The 5,653-nt window shown below is 39.3% G+C and overlaps 1 non-coding gene across 1 annotated transcript; it reads right to left on the bottom strand.

Annotated features, from left to right (window-relative positions):
• Positions 1–1,437: 1,437 nt before the first annotated feature.
• Positions 1,438–1,544, bottom strand: LOC126058099 (U6 spliceosomal RNA). Its single transcript, XR_007513091.1, has one exon. It is a non-coding gene; the product is annotated as a U6 spliceosomal RNA (small nuclear RNA).
• Positions 1,545–5,653: the final 4,109 nt, after the last annotated feature.

The following is a 5,653-nucleotide window of genomic DNA, read 5'->3' as shown; positions in this document are numbered from 1 at the left end:
TGGCATTTAGATCTTCTGTGTCTTTATTGAGCTCCTTGCTGGATGTTCAGTCCTTCACTGAAAATGGTGTGTCGAAGTTTCCTACTATTATTGTGGAGCTGTGTATCTCTTTTCAATGCTGTTAGAGTTTCTTCTATGTATTTTGGAGCCCTGTGGTTGGGTGGGTAAATATTTATTATGGTTATATTCTCATGGTATATTGTCCCTTTAATCATTATATAGTGTTCTTCATTATCCTTTGTGGTGGATTTTGCTTTAAAGTCTATTTTGTCACAGATTAATATTGCCACTCCTCCTCTTTTTTGATTGTTATTTTTTTTTCCTTCCTTTGAGCTTTAGTTTGTTTGTGTCTTTAAGTCTAAGGTGTATCCCTTGTAGGCAGCGTATAGAGGAATCATGCTTTTATAATCCATTCTGCCCACTCTCTGTCTCTTTGTTGATGCCTTTAGTCCATTTACATTCAGCGTCATTATTGAGAGGTATGAGTTTAATGCTGTCATTTTGATGTCTTTGTGTGTGGGTGTGTTGTTGATAGTTTTTTGTTCCACTTAGTTTTCTGTGCCTTTCATCTTTTTCATTGTTATTGGTTTTGTATTTGCTGAGTCTTTATGTTTTTCTTGTTTTTTATTTGGATGTATAGGATTGTTAGTTTCCTTTGTAGTTACCTTAATATTTACCCCTATTTTTCTACGTAAACCAATATTTTATTTCTTTATATCGCCTTGACTTCCTTTCCATATGAAACATCTATGAGTACATTTTTTAGTCCTTCTTTTTGTTTTAATGTTGTCATTGTTTACATATTGATGTCTTTGTTTCCCTATTTTCAGTGTTTTAGCTTTGATTTATCTTTGTGACCTCCCTGTCTGAGTTGATACGTGGTTGCTGTGTCCTGTGTTCTAGTCATGGGTTTTTATCTGATGTTTTTGATTTTCTAACCATAGGACTTCCTTTAGATTTCTTGTAATTTTTGTTTGGTTTTTACAAATTCCCTAAACTTCTGTTTATCTTGAAATGCCCTAATTTTGCCATCATATTTGAGAGACGGTTTTGCTGGATATATAATTCTTGGCTGGCAATTTTTTTTTCTTTCAAGGCTTTATGTATGTCATCCCATTGCCTTCTTGCCTGCATGGTTTTTGCTGAGTAGTCAGAGGTTAGTCTTATTGACTCCTTTGTAGTTGTCTTTTTTTTTTTTTATCCCTAGCCACTCTTAAAATTCTTTCTTTGGTCTTGGCAAGTTTCATTATACATCTTGGGGACTTTCTTTTGGGATCTACCTTGTGTGGGGTTTGATGAGCATCTTGCATAGATACCTTCTCATCTTTCATGATATCAGGGAAGTTTTCTTCCAACAAATCTCTCTGTATTCTCTATTATCCCCCCCGTTCTGGTACTTCAGTCACTCGTAGGTTATTCCTCTTGATAGAATCCCACAAAAATATGGAATGCTTCACAAATTTGTGTGTCATCCTTGCACAGGGGCCATGCTAATCTTCTCTGAATCGTTCCAATTTTAATATATGTACTGCCAAAGGAAGCACTCAATGATCATTCTCTAATTTCACTGATCAAGTAAGTCACCCCATGAAAGGTACATGGAGCCATGGTGGCGCAGTGGTTGAGAGCCCAGCTGCTAACCAAAAGGTTGGCAGTTCAAATCCAGCAGCCATTCCTTGGAAACCCTTTGGGGCAGTTCTACTCTGTCCTATAGGGTCACTATGAGTCGGCATCGACTCTACAGCAAAGGGTGTGAAAGGTACAAATGAGAGACAAAAGGAAGCTCTTTGGAGGCTTGGTCCTTAATACTTCTGAGGGGTGAGCAAGTTCTTATTTTAAGGGAGAAAGGTACTCAGGAAGAGGGATAAAATAGTACCTCTCTCTTTTTTGTCATTACTGGGTCCTTTTTAGCAACAAAAAAGATCTCCCCTTTGTTCCAATTGGAGTCTCTGGGTAGCACAAACAGTTAAGCGTTCACTATTAACCAAAAGATTGATAGTCCGAGCCATCCAGAGACACCTCAGAAAAGAGGCCTTTAGATCTGCTTCTGAAAGTTCACAGCATTGAAAACCCTGTGGAGTGTAGTTCTACTCTGCACACATGGCGTTACCATGAGTTGGAATTGACTCAACGGCTAGGCATGGAAACTGGTTTGCTTTTCGTTTTTTGTTCCAGTTAATTTGTTGTTTTTTTTTTTTTTTTTAAGTTGGTAGCATTTTTTTTTTTTTATTAACTTTTATTAAGCTTCAAGTGAACGTTTACAAATCCAATCAGTCTGTCACATATAAGTTTACATACATCTCACTCCCTACTCCCACTTGGTCTCCCCCTCTTGAGTCAGCCCTTTCAGTCTCTCCTTTCGTGACAATTTTGCCAGCTTCCCTCTCTCTCTATCCTCCCATCCCCCCTCCAGACAAGAGTTGCCAACACAATCTCAAGTGTCCACCTGATATAATTAGCTCACTCTTCATCAGCGTCTCTCTCCCACCCACTGACCAGTCCCTTTCATGTCTGATGAGTTGTCTTCGGGGATGGTTCCTGTCCTGTGCCAACAGAAGGTCTGGGGACCATGGCCACCGGGATTCCTCTAGTCTCAGTCAGACCATTAAGTTTGGTCTTTTTATGAGAATTTGGGGTCTGCATCCCACTGATCTCCTGCTCCCTCAGGGGTCCTCTGCTGTGCTCCCTGTCAGGGCAGTCATCGATTGTGGCCGGGCACCAACTAGTTCTTCTGGTCTCAGGATGATGTAGGTCTCTGGTTCATGTGGCCCTTTCTGTCTCTTGGGCTCTTAGTTGTCGTGTGGCCTTGGTGTTCTTCATTTTCCTTTGCTCCAGGTGGGTTGAGACCAATTGATGCATCTCAGATGGCCGCTTGTTAGCATTTAAGACCCCAGACACCACATTTCAAAGTGGGATGCAGAATGATTTCATAATAGAATTATATTGCCAATTGACTTAGAAGTCCCCTCAAACCATGTTCCCCAGACCCCCGCCCTTGCTCCACTGACCTTTGAAGCATTCATTTTATCCCGGAAACTTCTTTGCTTTTGGTCCAGTCCAATTGAGCTGACCTTCCATGTATTGAGTGTTGTCTTTCCCTTCACCTAAAGCAGTTCTTATCTACTGATTAATCAATAAAAAACCCTCTCCCACCCTCCCTCCCTCCCCACCTCGTAACCACAAAAGTATGTGTTCTTCTCAGGTTTACTATTTCTCAAGATCTTATAATAGTGGTCTTATACAATATTTGTCCTTTTGCCTCTGACTCATTTCGCTCAGCATAATGCCTTCCAGGTTCCTCCACGTTATGAAATGTTTCAGAGATTTGTCACTGTTCTTTATCGATGCGTAGTATTCCATTGTGTGAATATACCACAATTTATTTACCCATTCATCCGTTGATGGACACCTTGGTTGCTTCCAGCTTTTTGCTATTGTAAACAGAGCTGCAGTAAACATGGGTGTGCATATATCTGTTTGTATGAAGGCTCTTGTATCTCTAGGGTATATTCTGATGAGTGGGATTTCTGGGTTGTATGGTAGTTCTATTTCTAACTGTTTAAGATAACGCCAGATAGATTTCCAAAGTGGTTGTACCATTTTACATTCCCACCAGCAGTGTATAAGAGTTCCAATCTCTCCGTAGCCTCTCCAACATTTATTATTTTGTGTTTTTTGGATTAAAGCCAGCCTTGCTGGTGTGAGATGGAATCTCATCGTAGTTTTAACTTGCATTTCTCTAATGGCTAATGATCGAGAGCATTTTCTCATGTATCTGTTGGCTGCCTGAATATCTTCTTTAGTGAAATGTGTGTTCATATCCTTTGCCCACTTTTTGATTGGGTTGTTTGTCTTTTTGTGGTTGAGTTTTGACAGAGTCATGTAGATTTCAGAGATCAGGCGCTGGTCGGAGATGTCATAGCTGAAAATTCTTTCCCAGTCTGTAGGTGGTCTTCTTACTCTTTTGGTGAAGTCTTTAGTTGAGCATAGGTGTTTGATTTTTAGGAGCTCCCAGTTATCGGGTTTCTCTTCATCATTTTTGGTAATGTTTTGTATTCTGTTTATGCCTTGTATTAGGGCTCCTAGGGTTGTCCCAATTTTTTCTTCCATGATCTTTATCGTTATAGTCTTTATGTCTAGGTCTTTGATCCACTTGGAGTTACTTTTTGTGCATGGTGTAAGGTATGGGTCCTGTTTCATTTTTTTGCAAATGGATATCCAGTTATGCCAGCACCATTTGTTAAAAAGGCTATCTTTTCCCCAGTTAATTGACACTGGTCCTTTGTCAAATATCAGCTGCTCATACGTGGATGGATCTATGTCTGGGTTCTCAAGTCTGTTCCATTGGTCTATGTGCCTGTTGTTGTACCGGTACCAGGCTGTTTTGACTACTGTGGCTGTATAATAGGTTCTGAAATCAGGTAAAGTGAGGCCTCCCACTTTCTTCTTCTTTTTCAGTAGTGCTTTGCTTATCCGGGGCTTCTTTCTCTTCCATATGAAATTGGTGATTTGTTTCTCTATCCCCTTAAAATATGACATTGGAATTTGGATCGGAAGTGCGTTAAATGTATAGATGGCTTTTGGTAGAATAGACATTTTTACTATGTTAAGTCTTCCTATCCATGAGCAAGGTATGTTTTTCCACTTAAGTATGTCCTTTTGAATTTCTTGTAGTAGAGCTTTGTAGTTTTCTTTGTATAGGTCTTTTACATCCTTGGTAAGATTTATTCCTAAGTATCTTATCTTCTTGGGGACTACTGTGAATGGTATTGATTTGGTGATTTCCTCTTCGGTGTTCTTTTTGTTGATGTAGAGGAATCCAAGTGATTTTTGTATGTTTATTTTATAACCTGAGACTCTGCCAAACTCTTCTATTAGTTTCAGTAGTTTTCTGGAGGATTCCTTAGGGTTTTCTGTGTATATAATCATGTCATCTGCAAATAGTGATAACTTTACTTCTTCCTTGCCAATCCGGATACCTTTTATTTCTTTGTCTAGCCTAATTGCCCTGGCTAGGACTTCCAGCACGATGTTGAATAAGAGTGGTGATAAAGGGCATCCTTGTCTGGTTCCCGTTCTCAAGGGAAATGCTTTCAGGTTCTCTCCATTTAGAGTGATATTGGCTGTTGGCTTTGCATAGATGCCCTTTATTATGTTGAGGAATTTTCCTTCAATTCCTATTTTGCTGAGAGTTTTTATCATAAATGGGTGTTGGACTTTGTCAAATGCCTTTTCTGCATCAATTGATAAGATCATGTGGTTTTTGTCTTTTGTTTTATTTATGTGATGGATTACATTAATGGTTTTTCTGATATTAAACCAGCCTTGCATACCTGGTATAAATCCCACTTGATCAGGGTGAATTTTTTTTTGATGTGTTGTTGGATTCTATTGGCTAGAATTTTGTTGAGGATTTTTGCATCTATGTTCATGAGGGCTATAGGTCTATAATTTTCTTTTTTTGTAATGTCTTTACCTGGTTTTGGTATCAGGGAGATGGTGGCTTCATAGAATGAGTTGGGTAGTATTCCGTCATTTTCTATGCTTTGGAATACCTTCAGAAGTAGTGGTGTTAACTCTTCTCTGAAAGTTTGGTAGAACTCTGCAGTGAAGCCGTCCGGGCCAGGGCTTTTTTTTGTTGGGAGTTTTTTGA

This window comes from Elephas maximus, chromosome 1 (assembly GCF_024166365.1).
Source record: "Elephas maximus indicus isolate mEleMax1 chromosome 1, mEleMax1 primary haplotype, whole genome shotgun sequence".
In the NCBI taxonomy this organism is placed as follows: Eukaryota; Metazoa; Chordata; class Mammalia; order Proboscidea; family Elephantidae; genus Elephas; species Elephas maximus.
The sequence above is the reverse complement of the archived record's forward strand: the minus strand, read 5'-3'. Positions and strand labels throughout refer to the sequence as shown.